The sequence below is a fragment of the Nicotiana tabacum genome, chromosome 13, assembly GCF_000715075.1.
Source record: "Nicotiana tabacum cultivar K326 chromosome 13, ASM71507v2, whole genome shotgun sequence".
In the NCBI taxonomy this organism is placed as follows: domain Eukaryota; kingdom Viridiplantae; phylum Streptophyta; class Magnoliopsida; order Solanales; family Solanaceae; genus Nicotiana; species Nicotiana tabacum.
In genome coordinates this window covers 132,810,712-132,829,801 of record NC_134092.1, presented here as the reverse complement: position 1 = coordinate 132,829,801, position 19,090 = coordinate 132,810,712, and positions in this window count along the sequence as shown.

The window sequence follows — 19,090 nt, the reverse complement described above, 5'->3', positions numbered from 1 at the left end:
TATGGACGTCATCATACCGACCCGCAGGACTCTACTAGACACTTGCTCATGACTCGTAGAACCTACAAACCTAGTGCTCTGATACCACCTTGTCACGACCCAAAAATCACTAATCGTGATGGCACCTAACTCGATCCGCTAGGTAAGCCAACTAACAGAAAATACAATCCAAAATAGATTATAGGAAAATAGCAAAGAGTTATCGGAACATTTCAAATGGATCCAAAAACTGGTAGTACGAATCACTGCTTCTAAGACTTGAAATTTCAAAACTGATACAAATAATTACACATTCTGTTCGAAAGTTACATAAACAGATTAGCAAAACCTAAGCTACCAAGGACAAGTGGTAGCTATATCTGGAAGGTACGAATATCTTCAAAGTCAGCACCCGACATCACCAGCAGCTTTGCTCTAAAAATCTGCACGCAATTTGCAGAAGTGCAGTATCAATATAACCGACCCCATGTACCAGTAAGTATCTAGTCTAACCTCGTCAAAGTAGTGACGAGGATTTTTAGTTTACATATACTCACTGATAAAACCTGCACCGTAAATCAGAAATAGAACTATACCACGATATAACAGAGAAGAATACATGAAACGAATACGCAAACAAGAACTGAATACTAGCAGTGATCACAATTTAGCATCTTGCAATACCTCGTCCAATCCTTGAAACCAATAAACTACGATAGTCACTTCATAACTTTCATAGTACGAGCAATGTACTCAGATATCAAGTCATTTACACGGAAACACCCTTCGTGTTTTTATCTCATACTCACTCAATGTACGTATAACAAAACTAACAAGATGACAGAAACATCGATAACAAAAAATTACAAAGTAAGAAATATGCAAGTAGCAATAATGAACGAGGATATACATGTGGGAAACAATAAAAGACTAGGCGGAAAGCATGTGAGTAATGACAACAATTGGAAAACAAGGAATATCAACTTCAAATAACTACCATGATGGAGGCCTGAGTATAGATATAACAAATAAGAAGGAAACACACGATCTTTACAAGTTAACAAATAGAGGCATGAGTGATTAACATAGAAAATTAGCCTGTACTAAAATACAATAGAATAGACATGACATGGAGGTAATTATAACAACAGGAAATAGGCATGTGTTTGTAAATTAAACAAGTAGAAGATATGGACAACATAACAACGATTGAAATAGAGAGCAAGGACATGACAATAACAGCAAGTCACGTGAGGTCTATAAATTCGACAATAACCACTCAAGATAAAAACGTGAACATATACAAAGAAAATAGATATCACAACATAATGCATGTCCCTTATCCTTGACTGCACGGAAACACCCATCGTGCCATGCCCTCACGATAATATAAAATCATAACAATATAAATGGAATGACACGACATCACCCTTAGTACTTTAACTCTCAAATGATATGGTACGGCATCACCCTTCGTACTTTTACTCTCAATAATGTGGTACGACAGCACCCTTCGTGCTTTTACTCTCAATAATATGACACGACATTACCCTTCATGCTTTTAGTCTCAATAATATGGCATGTCGTCACCCTTCGTTCTTTACACTCTTACTCACATGATAATGTATACAATGGCACGACATCACCCTTCGTGCTTTACACTCTTCCTTACTAAGCATATGTATATCAATGACAAACAAGGCAGGTAGCATAAATAACATCAAGGAGAGTGTTTAAACGGATATTCCAAACGAATCCCAATCACAACTTCCTAATGCCAACAATAGTTCAATAACACTCAAGGATCATATTATTCAAGTGTTTCAACAAATCTCACACATGATCTACAACATGAGTATAAAATCTAGTATCTCAAGAATATCAGCCGTAGTAATGTATTAATGATTACACATAGAGATGACCAAATTAGACACATCAATGTATTCTCAAAATTCCGTCAAATTTGATAAAGTTGTAATAAGCTAAATCTTCATGTCTAATATTTAATACTATGTTCTTAGTATCTAAGACTCAAGTAAGGCATGAAGTAGGAAGGTCACATAATTCTACAAACACAATAACATAATCTACCCCCCCTCCAAACATGATTAACCCTGGCACATATATATACGCTCGTCACCTCATACATGTATCACCCCCGCATGTAGCAAACAATGTCAAATAGGAGGAAAAATTCTCTCAACAAAGTTAGGCAAGATACTTACCTCAATTCGGCTAACTCAACACTTAATTTGGCCTTTTTCCTTTACAAATTTGACTCCGCTCGGCTCAATCTAGCCAATGACGACTTGAATACATTACACATTATGAGAGAAAACAATTTCAATTAATAAAGCTATGATTTTTGTTAGATTTCAAAAAGCCAACAAAAGTCAAACCCTAGGCTCGCCTGGTCAAAATTCGGGTCCAAGGGTAGGTCTTGACTACCCATAGCCTCACGAGTCCTAATATATGTTTTGTTTTCAAATCTGAGTCCTATTCAAGTCTCAAATCCCAAATTTTCATTTTTCAGAACTTTGACAAAATTCCCAAAATTTTCTCTAGATTTCTCATGAATTTGATGTTAAATCTTATATAAAATCATGGAATGTAATTGATAATTTATTAAAGGTACTTACCCAATGATTTGGTATGAAAATACCTTCACAAAATCGCCTCTCATCGAAGCTAGGGTTCAAAATATATCAAAATTGTTAGATTATACGAGTCCACCAAACTATAGAGTACCTGGTCCTCTATGTGTTTTTACTAAGAATGCTACTGAAACAGTAAGTAAATGAGACACATGATTTTTACGTGGAAAAATCCCACACAAGGGGACAAAAACCACGACCTACACTTGAAGGCTTTCAACTTCACTAACTTGTAAACACTCTATTACAAGCTACTTTGTAATGACTTTATTACAAAGATTTTAACTCAACTAACTTGTAATACTCTTACCATAAGCCACTTTATAACTCACTAGTTACAAAGACTTCAACTTATGACTAACTCTAGTCACACCACAAACTTAGAAAGTTTATAGTTTTATAAAGGGTTTCCTAAGCAACGCTTCTAGCTAAGCAATTTAGGAATTTCAATAAGAACAATTACAAAGTTACAACTCAACTAAGGACAACACAAATACTAGATTCAGGAACTGGTCCATAGTAGCGTTTAACTTTGTTCTTCAAGCTCTTGAGAATTAAGTTCACTGTTTTGCAGAAGGCTTGCATGCTTGAAGTGAATTCTTAAGTGTTCAAGTGATGTTTTGATATAATATTCTTGTTAATACACCTTGATGACATTACTTGAATGATGTAAGCACTTTAATTGGTCAAAGGTCAAGTGACCGCTGGAAACAGTGCAATGCAGAAACAATGCAGGCAATCACGTCGCTTTCCAGTTGTGTCCAATTGACTTCGTACTGCTGTGAGGAACCACAAGGGTATCAGATCCTTGTTCGATTCTCCATTTCCTGAAGCTATAGAAGTTCACATTTAGCTGGAATCCGTTGATTTGTAATGTAGCCCAAGTGTGTCAGGTTCCCTATCTAGTTCTTGACAGTAAGTTTGTTAGATCATCAAAACATAAAACAAAGACATTGAAAACCCATCAATTTCACCCTTTTTGATGATGACAAACTTAGACATTGATAACATTCATTTAGAGTGTTGAGAACCAGGAACTTCACAAGTTGCCCCTGACTCTATACTTTCCCCTTGATCAGATCCCTGATTCAAATTATACTTCCCCCTTTTGGCATCATTAAAAACACACAAGCAGGCAAAAAACATAAAGAAGTCTAGCCTAGGTAACCCATGCCACATATGTGCACACAACATGATAGAGAAGAGAAACAGAGAATACAAATAAGGAGATAATAAAAGAGGATAGATTTTATATATTGAAAACATATGCCTTTGCTTAAAAAGCAAAGGCAGAATTGGACTGTTAAAAACGGGAGCAACACTGTTACATTCCAACCACACATAAAAAAAAGAAACAAAACATCTGCCAAATCATAAAAAAAAGACATTCCAGAAACTGGTCACTTAAGGGGTTACTTAGGGGGCACTAGGAGTAGAAGGCTTGGAAACTGCAACAAGAGTTTGGAGAACTAAGTCTATTCCGGCATTGGCCGACTTTTCTCATTAGGCAGTTCTGCTTTCAGGTTCTCCACTTGTGCCCTGAGATCAGCATTCTCTTGTGCCAAACAAGCCACTTCATCATTTGACGCCGGAGCCCCTTGAGCTTGCTGACCTTCCAGGATAGCATTCCTAGCTTTCAACCTTTGAATCTCCTCAGTTGCACAATTTTGAGCATTAATGAGCTGTGAGATGGTTGATGTACTACCTACCCCCCCACCCATTCTTTTTTGCATTCACATTCTTCCAACGTTGTCGGGGAGAAAGTCTGCTTCTTGGTTCTGATCTCGCCTTGCCCCAGCGACACCTTAAAAAACATAAACACTTGCGTAAGCAGAAACCTGTAAGGAAGACCATGATTACCACCCTTTAAGGTTGCTACTTTTTGCATGTGTTTGATCATAATAGCAGGCAGGTTGACAGGATTAAAGCCATCCAGTTGCTCCATTAAAAACAAGTCAGACTTAGAGGTCATGGTGTTGATACCCAATTTTTTCATATATATTTTATAGACATAAATACTTTCAAAATAGCATATATATATATATATATATATATATATATATATATATATATATATATATATATATATATATATATATATATATATATATATATATGCATATATAAGCATGCACAAGGTTTTTATAATTTTTCTATAATTTTAAAGGGCTTTAAAATGATTTAATTCTTCCATTTTTACTTATAAAATTTTCAATAATAATCCTTCAAATTATTGCTGTGATAATTTAATCATCTAAATCCTATATTTATGCCAAAATATTGCTTAAATATTCATGCATTTTTTATAATTGCATTTATATTTTTAAGCCAATTTGCATATAATTGCAAGATTAGCCTTATTAATGTACAACTATGTTTTATATGTATAAAATGATCTTCTATATTTTTAAAATGTTAAATATCTATTTTAAATCATTTTAGTACACGAAATTATTTTTTAGAAATCATCTATTATTTATTATAAATTATATAGGACTAAATTGGCTATTTAAAACTTAGCCAGATTATATTTCAATTTTACCCTCAACTAAACCCAATACCCCAGCCCAATTTCGGATTAAAATACCCAACCCAGACCCTAATTACACCTACCCGACCCAAAACCCATCAGATCCTGGCCGTTGATCTTTTCTCGTTCATTGTTTCCTTTTTTAATTCTAAACAACCCCTAACCCTAACCATTTCTCTACACACCGCCGTCCCAAGATCCTCTTTGCTCTCAAAACACTCTCAACCTAACCCTAATCTTCAACCGTCGACCTCCCATCTCCGGTGACCTCTTATCGTCTCTTAAGCTCCAATGGCTCCTCTCATGTGATGCTTGCCTTCTCTAAGGTCATCAAGGGCCTAGGGCCATGCCGACTTGCATCTAAGGTTCATCACCCGCCTATTCTTGGCTACTCCAGTGTGATTTAAAGAAAAATCATGCTGTATTTGCTATGATCCTTGGGTTTCTAGACAGGTTTCTTCGTCTCTATATGGGTTCTTTCGAAACCCTAATTTCTTTTCTATACCTCCTAGATCTGTACAGATCCAGGACGATTTGAGTTTGCTTCTTGAATGTTTTATGTTGTCCTTGAGGTTCTTTACAATCATCATGTGGTTTCAAGTGTTTTTCATCTTCTTCTGAAACTAGGGTTTTCGAAACTTCTTTTAAAACCTTATTTAACTAATTCTTTGTGTTTAAACTTCTATTTCTTGCACATTTTGACCCATTCTATGATTTTACTACATCTTTAACTCGTCCATGTCGAAAGCCCTAATTTTCTAGGTTTCTTCGTTTGGTTCTGTGTATCAGCATGACTGACCGATTCTCGTTTTTGAGTTTCTGTGACCATCTTGCCTTGAATATATTTCTACTGAGTTTCTTAGCCTAACTTACATCAATTCTATGTGCTTGTGTTCATCTTGACTGTTCAAGACTTGCCTCTCTCTTCGAATCAGTATTGTTTAACTTTCATGCTTGCTAGAGTTATGTGTCGACCTATGGTTATCCATGTCTTACTTTATTTATATGCTAAACACTGACTCATGACTCTCTCTTTGATTGATTCTGAGTTCCCTGCTTCTTAGCTTGATTTGAAAACTTTCCTTTAGACCTTCGATTCTTCCTGTTTAAACTTGGCTTATTTGCTTATTCATGGGAACCTATGTTATTCTCCTTAAATCAGTATTATTTCGAGTCCTTGATTCACTGATTTGCTATATGCTGATTCTCGATTATTTCCATATTCTGTAACCTTATTTAGTTTTTTTACCTTATTTGGTTAACCGTGTTATTTGCTGATTCTTTACTAACTGTTTCCTTGTGTATTTACCCCTAATTGTCTATTTTGTACCTAATGCCTTACTTGATTTTCTTTCCTTAAACATGTCCTACTATTTACTATTGGTTAATTACCCCTTAGTTAAGGGAGTACTTGCATTGATTTTATTCTAATTAGTACATGGTTCTATAATTATTGTTGAACTTTGATTCTTGCCTTATTTTCTACCTGTTTTCAAACTATAAGTACCCTACTCTTTCATTAACACAACACACAAACACATTGGTTCAAAACTCTCTCTCTCTCTCACTCTCACTCTCACTCAAATCTTTCTGCTCTCTTTTGTGTTACTTACTACTGTTCTAAGTTAACCGGCTGCAAGCCAAGGCTAAATGTTGGGTTCTCTTTCACTTTGTATTTACTATCTTTTTACTGGTATGTTCTAATTTCAATTCAAGTCCCAAGACAATATGCTTCTCCGACTACTTCAATTTGTCATATTTCTAATATGTTTCTATCTATGGTTTTGTTGTTCAACCTGCAATTAACATGTCTACTTCACTGTCTTCTTTACTGTATGCTTCTGAATATACTCCTTAGGAGTAGCCTGCTCATGAATCCCTTTCTAGTATACCTCAATGTGACTATGTTTCTCTGATTTCTTGCATGCACCTTCCTGTGTAAAGTAGTGGGCTATCCTAAGTCTGTTTGATTCTGTATTAACTCTAAAGTTCATGATGTACCTTAAAATCCCTTGAACCCCATTCAAGGCTTCTCTAATTCTGTACCCATGTGCATATGTGCTTACTATGTGCCATATACTTACCCCAAATCCCCCATTACCCCTGAGTGAATGTGTGTACCTGTTTGATTCCATGTATTAAAGTGCTGATGAACCTTTTCTGGTTCTGTATTTGGTTTGTTGATTGTTGATCACCTTAACCTTTTCAAAATTGTCTTATTTAATAACTCCCTATGTTTTTTTTACAAAACTATTTCAAGCAAATCTCTTTTAACACTGTTTTCCTATTGAAACCCTTTCAAACTATGTCAAGCACTCTCACTCTACTCTTAAGTCCCTAGGTTCAGCCCCTCCAGTGTGTGTACTGCCTTGGGATCCTTTTGAGATCCCTCCGAACTCTGGCACACTGAGGCTGACCCTTCCACACTGCACTTACTCAATTTGGTTACAAAGTCTAGGTGTGAGTACAAGATCCTTAGGGAACTTTGACGCACCTAGACAATGATATTGTCTATGAAATTGGCATTTGAAGCTATTGGAGGTTTGGGAAATCACTTGGGCCTGCTTTAGGCTCCCTATAGTGTAACTTCTTTTTTTCTTTTATCTATTTATGTAATTCATTCATCTGGTTTGTAATAATTTGTAAACGAATATTGGGGTTATTAGTGAAAAAGGGGTGGGTAGTTACATATTTGTGGGGTAATATGGGTAGAAACCAGGCCTATAGAATTTTATATTTGCTATGTTTGCCTTACCATGTTAGAAATCATGCCTATAGATTTCAAGTGGTTCTGATAATAGAAATCATGTCTATAGGTTTTAAAATCATTTTCACAAGTAGATACCATGTCTATAGAATGTGATCTTGTTCAACTTCTGTTATAACGGGTAATTGCATTTGTTTTCATTAAATATCATGCCTACAAGTTTCTAACATCAACTCTTAACAACTAGATATCATGCTTATAGGAAAGAACATCAGAAATTCTGCCTATAAATCTAAAATCAGTTTAGTTCAAATAAGTCAGTTCAATTCATGTTAGTTTACTTCGAAACTGGTCTAATCAGTGGTTTGTTTTACTTAAATGAATTCTTTCGAGTACTGCCCTAATTTACTATTAGAAAGCATGCCTATAGGAATTCAAGAGTCCTTTTTAAGTTCTGCCCACTGTTTTACTATATCAAACATAGTTATCATGCTATTGGGACACCACTATTTAGCGTTTAGGCAAGCCTATAGGGATAGTTTAAATTCTACTACTCCGAAACTGTATTTTTACTACTTGAAGTTGTTCAGATTTAATAGGTCTAATCAGTAGGCAAGTTAAATAGGATCCTTCACATATTGGCCTAATTCAGTACTTTATAACCCCTGCTCACTTAGATATCATGTTCTAGGATTTTTTTTCTTAAGTGTTTGAATATTGTTTGAAGACGTGCACTTATGTGATATGCTTGAAGAGGTAATTGTGAGCCTCTAACTTGCTTTATATTCAGTCCTAAATTGTTCTTGCCTGTTGCCTAAAATTTTCTCCTTTTAAGCACCGTAGGGGATTGTCTAGAACTGCCCAGCTTTAGAGGTCCTAAAAAAACTCCAAGACCATAAGGAAAGGATGAGTAGTGCATGCGTAGGACATTGTCAAGGTTATTAGAGCGCTTTAGGCTATGACCAAGGGGAGGGACTTGGGTAGAATGGGATATGATGACTACGCGCTAATGTCACGTGTAGCCCCTCATCGAAGAGTGTTTACCGGGCATTGCGTGGGGTGATCCTGTAGGCTAACCAACCTAGGACCCCTCTTCCCAAATCCCCTTTGCTTAAAAAATTTATTATTTTTATGCACACAACTTGTTCAAATTCTGTGTCTTATTATTTGAGTCATACAATGCCCAATATGCTTTATTTATTTGTTTCAACTACTTATCTGTTAAAGGACTAATTCATAAATATAAGTTCGGTCGGGGCCCACCATTGTGGACCAAGAGTGGTGCCTAATACCTTCCCTTCAAGGTTATTTCGAGCCCTTACCCTAATCTCTGGTAATGCAAACCATCCAAGAGTTAATCGCTCTAGGTGCCCTAACGCACCATAATTCGTTAGGTGGCGACTCTTCAAAATACCCAATTCCCAAAAGGAAATAAGTTATTACCCCCATAAATATCGAAAACCTAGACCTTTTCCTCCCCGTAAAAGGGGAGGGAGAAAAAGGGAGCACGACACATAGACCTCCTCTCTAAACGAGGCAACAGAACTTTGTTTACCAATTCGAAGAGGAGCTGATAAACAGGGAGTAGTGTCTTCTTGTGAATCTGGTCCCCCTTTTGGTTCGCATTGTCCTTTACCACAGCATTCCGAAAATTATACTGACACACATACTTCACACTAGACATACCATCCTCAGGGACTTTGAGAATATCCCCGAGCAACTTCACATCAAACACAATGTCTACATTATTCACCAAGGCACAGATATGGTCGGTATCAACGGGGAAGAGGCTGGCATAAAAGCTTTGTACCTCGTCCTCATACACTTTGAGTGCATCCATTTGAAACAGATGCCCCCATTGTTAGAACTCAATCAATGCAAGAACTTGCCACATACCAGCCATATCAAAGATCGCTGGGTCAAAAGTACGACCTAGCAGAACCTTTTGGTGCCTTAGGCGTTCTGAAGCAGAACTACCTTCACTCTGCTTTTTCACTGAACCAGGCTCCTTAACAGTTTCAGACTTTCATTTGCCAGATTTAACACCACTTGAACTTGCTTTTCCCTTAGACTTGACTAAGACATCCGATCGGTGCCAACCCTACATCAGAGCGGTCGAAACAGCTTTTACCCGCGATGGTCGGGATCGAATCCACAGGGAGCTAGAATTGGGAATTGGATTCCTATCTAAACTATAAATGCATAATGCTCTTAATTACACTTCCAATCATAATGGTTGTTTGTTACTTCTACTTTTATGCTAATAAGGTACTAAATTAAACTAAGAATGATTGCTTGTAAGGTTTTCTAAATGATTAATGAGGCACTAGGGAAGTGGCTTTCTCCTAGGTGAATACTTGACGGGACCTAAAGCCTTGTGATATAGCCAATGCATGGAATTACTCACTCTATACCTCTCGATAACTTGAGTGGCTTTGCCCTAATTGACTTTCTCAAGACCAATTGGGTGTCAAAATTGTGCAAGCAATATAGGCTCAAGTCGGGTATTACTATCTCTAGATTTAACCCTTTATTAGGGCTATCAATCTCTTGATTACACCCCAATTCCTTGTTGGACTGATTTTTCTAGACTCAAGCTCTCTTTCTCAAGAAGAACTCAAGTCAAATAGGTGCAAATTAGTGTTTGCAACCACTAATTCAACATGGAAAACACAAATTAGTCCAAATATCAAACACCCATAAACATCTAAGCCTTAAATCAAAAGACCCATCAAATACCCACACTATGGTTGAGCCACAACCCTAGCTAATGGGTCTAGCTACTAATAATAATGGAAGAAAATAGAGTAATAGATGAAGAATAACCCATATTATTTTATTACAAACTAAGATAATGAAGATTCAGTGTTAATCTAGCTACAAATTACTCAAAATGGAACTAAAACACCGTTCATGTGCTCTGGTCTCTAACAGATTACAAAAGATACCCTAAAAATGTGAAAAGAAAGTATTTATACTAGGCCGAATTTTCTGGACAAAAATACCCCTAATAGAGGTACTGCGGTCCACATAAAATGCACCACGGATCGCAATGAGGCTTTTTAGCTTGAATTGTCATTCTCTGAATCTGGCCACCGCGGGCCGCATAAAATGCACCTCGGCCGCGGTGGCTTCATTACGGTCCGAATAAAATGCTCCGTGGACCGCACTGGCTTCCATCGTCCAAACTATCAACTCTCTGAATCCCCTCTCCGCGGGCTGCATAAAATGGATTGCAAGCGCGAAGAGGGTACTGCAGTCCGCACAAAATGGGTTGCGGCCGCAGTGCTTGAGCTTCCAAAATCTGTACCTCTTTGAATCTCCTCACCGCGGACTACACTAAATGGATTGCGGTTGCGGTGGGTCTGTTGTAACTGTGCTTTGACTTGTTCTTTGTACTTGTACATATTTCACTCCTTTTTGAGCCGATTTTGACTACTTGTCACCTTTTTTACCAAACCCTACAAACAAGCACAATGTGTAAGCCTTTGGAACTATTTGTATACATTTTTAATCAAAACTCAAGTAAAAAGGAGTATAAAATGAACTAGAATCCCTAGTTATCAACTTCCCCAAACTTAAGCTTTTGTTTGTCCTAAAGCAAACAAAATAAGTCCCACCTCCTTAGGAGTAAAACCAAGAAAACTCAGCTGACCTAAAGTGACCTCATCTAGCATCAATTGGGACTAATAATTGCCCTCAATTCAAATGAATCATTAACAATATTCGACCTTCTAAGCACCATGGTTTTAGTGCGACACACGAGCATCAAGAGTTGACTCAACCCATCAAGTAAACTCTTTCTACTACTTTGGTCATTGTGGAACCCAAACTCATACATCCTCAACTTTCCCTAAGCAAACCTCACTTTTAGACTGTAGCACTCAAAACGAGGATTGTGGAAAATACACTCATCTCTCTCAAAGAAAGGTCACAAGTCCGGCTCTAAGTGCCATAAGCTTGCCCCTTATGTGAGTCACCGCTAATGTAAGCTTCATCCAACTCAAGATCATATACAGCTTTTGTGAAGATATAGTGAAGGCTTTTGGTTCCGGGTAGGACATATTTGGTCTAAGTGGGTTCCATCTTCCCTTAAGCACTTCATTTCTTGCTTTTGGCACACATTCTCTTGACTTTTTGAGTCATTTACTTCTTTCTTAGGGGTTGGAGAGACACACTATCATTCTTTCTTGGTCTTTTCAAACCTTTTTCTCCTTTCTAAACTTTCCAAACCTTTCATCTCTTTTCTTTTATTAAATCCCTTCATTTCTTCTACATTGTTCATTCTTTTTAACTTTTTGATTTTATTTCTTTTTCATTGCCTTTCCTTTTTTTCATTTTGTACCTTTTACCACTTTGTTGCATTCCCCGTCTCTGCCCCCGAACTTATGCTTTTACCTTGTGTTAAGGAAAGATCGGGTGCCAAGAGAGGGTAGTTTTAGAATGGGTAAAGGCTTGTATCATGGTTTTTGAAAGAAAAGGGCTATGGCACAAAAGGGTTGACTAGGTATAGTATCATTGGTAGGCTATGGATGTTTTCAAGATAACATTCGGATCAAGGAGAGCCTATAATCACTTCTCAAGTAAAACTACATGTAGGATTTCGCCTAGACAAACATTTAGGGAAACTTCTAGACTAATGGCATGGGACTTGGACTTGCAATTCAAATTCTCACCACACAAGCTATAGGATTGCTAAAGAGACAAAGTTTGGGGCTCACAACAACCTTAGCTAAGATTTGAGCAACACAATGGTCCTGAAAAACCACTTGATAATTATCGGCCAACACAAGAGTCTCAAGGTCACAACTTTCACCATCATATACACAATAATTTATTTTTGACCATAAGATGAAAGGCAAATGTCTTAGGCCCAAGTGAAGCTTTGCTTGATGCACCATTACTCACTGGCTACTATTTACCCAAAAGTAAAACGAGAACAGACTCAAACCCTTAAGAAGGTTGTCATGCCATCCATCATTGGGAAGAGCCACCCGGTTCACACAAATCCACCTTTGGAAAGAACCGTGGCATTAAGAAAACCAAAGGCTTATTGAACGCAAAACTCAAAATAAGAAGCTACCAAAATGAAATAAGAAGCTATGAAAGAAAAATGCGAAAAGTAGAATGAATATGTACAAGAGGGGATTTAGACGAATGTACATAAGGGGGAATAAATATATACATCAGAAAGTAACTTTATATACAGACCAAAGTTGCTAAGTACGAAAAGTGAAATAAAATGGTAAACTTATGTACATACTAAAAGTGAAAATCAAAGCATAATAAAAAGAAAATAGTATCATATTTACAACACCATATCATCCAAATAGAGCTACCCCCTCAAATGAAAGCTAGCATTGTCCTCAATGCTAACTAACCAAAAATAGCTCAAAATAAGATAAAGAGTAAAGAAAACTCCTTATTGGCCCTCCATCTGCATAGGATCATGAGCTTGGGTCCTCGGGTCCTCGGGATGCTTGAGAACCTGTGACTGGTTCCCTGTAACCTGTGTTTGCACTGGGACTTGGACATGTACTGGGTCCTGGCTAGAGGAACCTCCCTGCGGGTCCTCCAACTCTATCACAACATCATCAGCACGGGGGATCACCCTCTTCCTCTTTGATGGCCTCTCCAACTCCTGCTCCAACTCAAGCTGGGCTGCTGGAATTGGGTCATGCAATAATAGCTCCAATGGCAAGTGATCAACCTTCGTTTTCTCCACTTCTCCCCTCAACTCTTTCACAGACTCCTTTGATGCTCGAGTCTTTCTCAACTTTTTTGTTTCCTTTGCCAGCTCCTTCTATGCTTTTCCATGAGTACCCACAACATCCAATATTGACTTCTGGTTCTCCAAGAGCTTCTTCTGGTTGTCCAGAAGCTCCTTGAGAGTCTCATCCACTGAGGGTAGAATCTGTGGCTGTGGAGGTATGGACTGGGCTGCTACCGAGCTAGAAAGCACAAACAACTTAGAAGTAGATGTTTGCATCCAGTTGTTGATACTGGCAAGGGTTTGGCTCAAATGGTTGGCAGCCAAAAGGTAGGATATGGATGAGGGAATATCTGGAACTATGGAAGTAGAGGGTCATGGGGCTATGTTGGGTGCAGCTGAGGGAGGCTGAGAAGAAGCTACTACTATTACTGGCTCTTCAAACTGGCCAGTAGAAGTAGTGACTTTGCCTTTAAGATCTTTGGTGTTGTCATCCCCCTTGAGACTGTAACAGGAGAAGGTGCCTTGGGTTTCACATTCACATCAAACTTTCTTTTCTCCACATTTTGATCCTTAAAGTACATGATCAGGAAATTTGGAAAGGGGTAGGATCTATCACCTTCATTCACCACCCTCGTAATCACCTTGGACATAACATTCCTGATGTTGATCGGGTACCCCGCCATGATAGATACCACCAATATAGCCCGGGAGATTGGAAAAGAGTTCTCATGAGTGGTGGGGTCTAGCCTGCTCCAAACAAAGGTCTCCCACCCTTTTGCCTCGAAGTTCAAGGTTCTCCTCAAAATTTGGACTCCGACTGTCAACCATGCTGGGGTGGTACGTGGGAGTGCCAAGTACTCTGCTACCCATGGACGAGTATCCTTAGCCAATGCTATCTTTTCTAAGTATAATGTCTCATCCTCCTCCAGAAAGCCCAGGCAGTCATTTATTGTCTTGCCATCAAACTTCACTATCGAGTTTCGCACCTTAGTCACTTTCGTGCCCTTTTTTATGTGGGCAACATTAGCGAAGAACTCCTTGACTAGGTGCTCATTTGCCTTCTCAACATTGCCTGTAAAGTAATCCCAGCCCCGTCTCTCCCTGAATTGCCTCTGCACATTAGGATTGTGAGGCAGAAGATCTTTGTCAATGAATCTTCGTTCAAGTATCAACTTCCTCTCGGGCCACCACTCTCAAAATTTGTGGTAAGCGATATCACTGACGAATCTCCTTTTCCATACCTCGGAGTTTCTAGTTCTCTCCACACCCCCAGGTTGTGGCACACCCCCTCCCACTTCGTCTGGAACCTCATCGTCGACAGGATCCTCTCCAGGTGATGAACCAATAGGAGAATTATATGCTTCACTGCCACTGCCCTCAGCTGAGCCCTCAAACGACTCAAAAGAAATTGCAACTGAATTTGTGCCTCTTCGTCCAGTTAGGAACATACTCTGGAACTAATTCAGAGTCGGATGCCTCTCGGGAGGGCAAATACTCCCTTCCCGACTGGGAAGCAGCTCTATCCACAGCCTTGATTGATTTTCTGGTATCCTTGATTGCCTGCCGAACTTAAGGGGTCAATCTGATCATACCTTGTCCCCTACCCCGGGAGGACTCTCCTTTTCCCTTTTGTTTTCCACCACCGCCTTGTAATTTAACCATTTTCTACAAGTGGAATTCAGTTAAAGCTTGTTAGTATCACAGTAGCAGAAGAATAAGTGAAAATTATAATTGCAGACAATTGACAGTTGAAAGCAGAATTGCAGACCGCGGACCGCACAAAATGCAATGCGGCCGCAAAGGGACCATTGCGGACCTCACAAAATGGTACCGCGGTCCGTATTGAGGTGGGGGTCAGAATACCCACTCTCTGATTAAGGGAAACGCGGACCACAAGAAATGGTCTGCAGGCATGGTAAGGCACCGCGGACCGCAAAAAATCGACCGCCACCGCGATCCTCAACATTCATCTTTTTGAAGTTTTACTACCACTGTCCGCACAAAATGGCATTACGGATCGCAGAGAAGCACCACGAACCGCAAAAAAACCATTGCGGTCACAGTAAGCTTAACCCAGCAACACAACCTAGGGTTTAATTTTCTTCACATTTTTAGCCTAATTTTCACATGTTATTTATCCCCCAGGTGTTCAATAACTATTCTTAACTAATTAACCCTAATATAACATCATTATGCAAACCTACGATACAATTTAAAGAAAAGGGAAGAAAAAGAACTACAACTAACTAATTAAAAGAAAACAAAACAAAGTTAAAAACTAAGAAAAGATTAAAATTACCAGTAATGAGATGCAACACATATGCGTTAGAATCAGAGTTTGAATTTGTGCAGTTAGGGCTTGGATGAACAATATTTTTCTATTTAGTAAGCAAATGAGCGAAAAGTTTCAAATGAAGGCCTGAGGTTCTATTATAGAAAAGGAACCTGGGACCCACTATACTTACCCACTGTGGACCGCAAGAAATGCACCGCGGTCCGCGGTACTCAAAAACATGAAGCATTGGGGAGATAGCCACTGTAGACCACAAAATTGTTCTGTGGATGCAGTGCTGACCGCATAAAATGTATTGCGACCGCAATGCCAATCTTCAGAGAACCACAACTTTTTACCAATCAACACTGTGGACCGCAATAAAATTTTGCCCTCGTAATAAGGCCATTGCGGCCGCGAAAAATGCATTGTAGCAGCAGTCCAAACTTCAGAGACTGCATCATTTTTTCAGTTAAGTCCTGCACTGCATCAAAACAATCCTACACACATCTCACAACCAGTTATACAAAAAGCAAAACCTATAATAAAAAGAAAATCAAAGATAAACATAAAGAAAGACACATGGGTTGTCTCAGAAGAAGCACTTGATTTAACGTCGCGGTACGACGCATGTTACCATCAAATCACTTTAGATGGATTAGTGCCACCACGTGGGTGTCATTAATCATCCCAGTAGTGCTTGACTCTGTTCCCATTAACTCTGAAGACCTCCCCATTTTTGTTTTTCAATTCAAGTGCACCAAACAGAGTCACAAACACCACTTCAAAAGGTCCACTCCATTTCGACTTAAGCTTTCTAAAAAACAGACGTAACCGAGAATTGAACAAGAGAATCAAATCACCCACTTTGAACTCCTTGCTATGAGCATATTTATCATGAAGGTACTTCATCTTGTCCTTGTACAAGGATGAACTAGAGTAGGCATGGAATTGAAATTCATCAAGTTCATTAAGCTGCTCCACATGAAGATTTGCTGCCACATCCCATTCAAGATTCAGCTTCCTTAAATCCCACATGGCCTTGTGCTCTAACTCAACCGGTAGATGACAAGCTTTCCTAAACACCAGCCGATACAGAGACATACCAATCAGAGTCTTGTAAGCACTCCTATAAGCCCATAGAGCATCATCCAATTTCTTTTACCAATCGGTCCTATTTGCATTGACTGTCTTTGACTATATACTCTTGATTTCCCTATTTGAGACTTCAACTTGGCCACTCGCTTGAGGATGATAAGTAGTAGAAACTTTATGATTGAAACCATACTTTACAAGCAAAGTGTCAAAAGCTCGATTACAAAAATGAGACCCCCCATCACTTATGATTGCTCGAGGAGTGCCAAGCCTAGTAAAAATGCTCTTCTTGAGAAATGAAACAACACTCCGGGCCTCATTGTTGGGAAAAGCCACGGCTTCAACCCACTTTGAAACATAGTCAACTGTCACTAAAATGTCTGTGTTCCTACACGAACTAACAAATAGGCACATGAAATCAATGCCCCATACATCAAAAATATCAACTTCAAGAATGGTATTGAGAGGCATCTCATCTTCATTCGAAATTCCACCCGCTCTTTGACATTCGTCGCATATCTTCACAAGTTCACTTGCATCTTTGTACAAAGTTGGCCAGTAAAACCCACAGCTAAGAACCTTCGAAGCAGTCCTCGCCCCACCGTGATGACCACCATAGGGAGAGGAATGACAAGCCTCTAAGATACTCAATTGCTCATCCTCCGGGACACACCTTCAGATTACCTCATCCGTGTAGATCTTGAACAAGTATGGCTTATCCAAATAGAAGTCCAAACTATCCCATTTGAGCTTCTTCCTTTGGTTAGAAGAGAGCTCACACAGGATTATACCAGTCACAAGGAAATTAGCAACGTCCGCAAACCATGGCATACCATTCAGCGACATAGAAAGGAGTTACTCATCGGGAAATGAATCATTGATATCTAGGCCATCACGAGGCCTCCCCTCCTCCTCCAAGCGGGATAAGTGGTCCGCCACTTGGTTTTCACTACCCTTCCTGTCCACAATCTCCAAATCAAACTCTTGAAGTAACAAGACCCATCGCATCATCCTAACTTTGGAATAATTCTTCGTCATCAAGTACCGGAGTGCTTCATGATCGGTATGAACTATGACCTTAGCACCCATGAGATACGGACGAAATTTCTCCATTGCGAACACAATAGCCAAAAACTCTTTCTCAGTCACCGTGTAGTTCACTTGAGCATCATTCATTGTCTTGCTCGTGTAGTACACCGGATGAAATATTTTGTTCACTCTTTGACCTAAAACCGCTTCAATCGTAACATCACTCACGTCACACATAAGCTCGAAAGGCAAGCTCCAATTAGGTGCGGTAATAATATGAGTGGTGGTCAACTTATGCTTGAGAAGTTCAAAGGCTTGCATACATCTCTCATTATGTACGAACTTAGCATCTTTTTCCAATAACTTGCACAAGGGATTCACTACCTTTGAAAAGTCCTTGATAAATCTCCGGTAGAACCCCGCATGCCCAAGAAAACTTCTAACTCCCTTGACTGAATTAGGGGGATGGAGCCTTGAGATCACTTCAATTTTTTATTTGTCCACCTATATACCATGCTTTGAAATTTTATGGCCAAGGACTATTCCCTCCTTAACCATGAAGTGACATTTCTCCCAATTAAGCACAAGATTGGTTTCTTCAAAACGGGCCAACACTCTATCAAAATTTTTCAAACATTTATCAAACGAGTCACCCACAACACTAAAGTCGTCCATGGACACCTCCAAGATATTTTCCACCATATTGGTGAAAATGACCATCATACACTGCTGGAATATAGTTGGTGCATTACACAACCCAAAAGGCATCCTAGAAAAGGCAAAGGTACCATATGGACAAGTGAATGTGGTCTTCTCCTGATCTTTTGGAGCAATCAAGATTTGGTTGTACCCAGAATATCCACCCAAGAAATAGTAGAAGGCACGCCCAGCAAGTTTGTCTAGCATCTGATCAAGAAAAGGCAATGAAAAGTGATCCTTACGGGTCACTTTATTCAACTTGCGGTAATCCATGCACACCCTCCACCCGGTGACAGTCCTAGTAGGAATCAACTCATTTTGTGCATTGGTGACCACAGTCATACCACCCTTCTTCGACACATATTGCACCGACGAAGTCCAAGAGCTATCAGAGATGGGATACACAACCCCG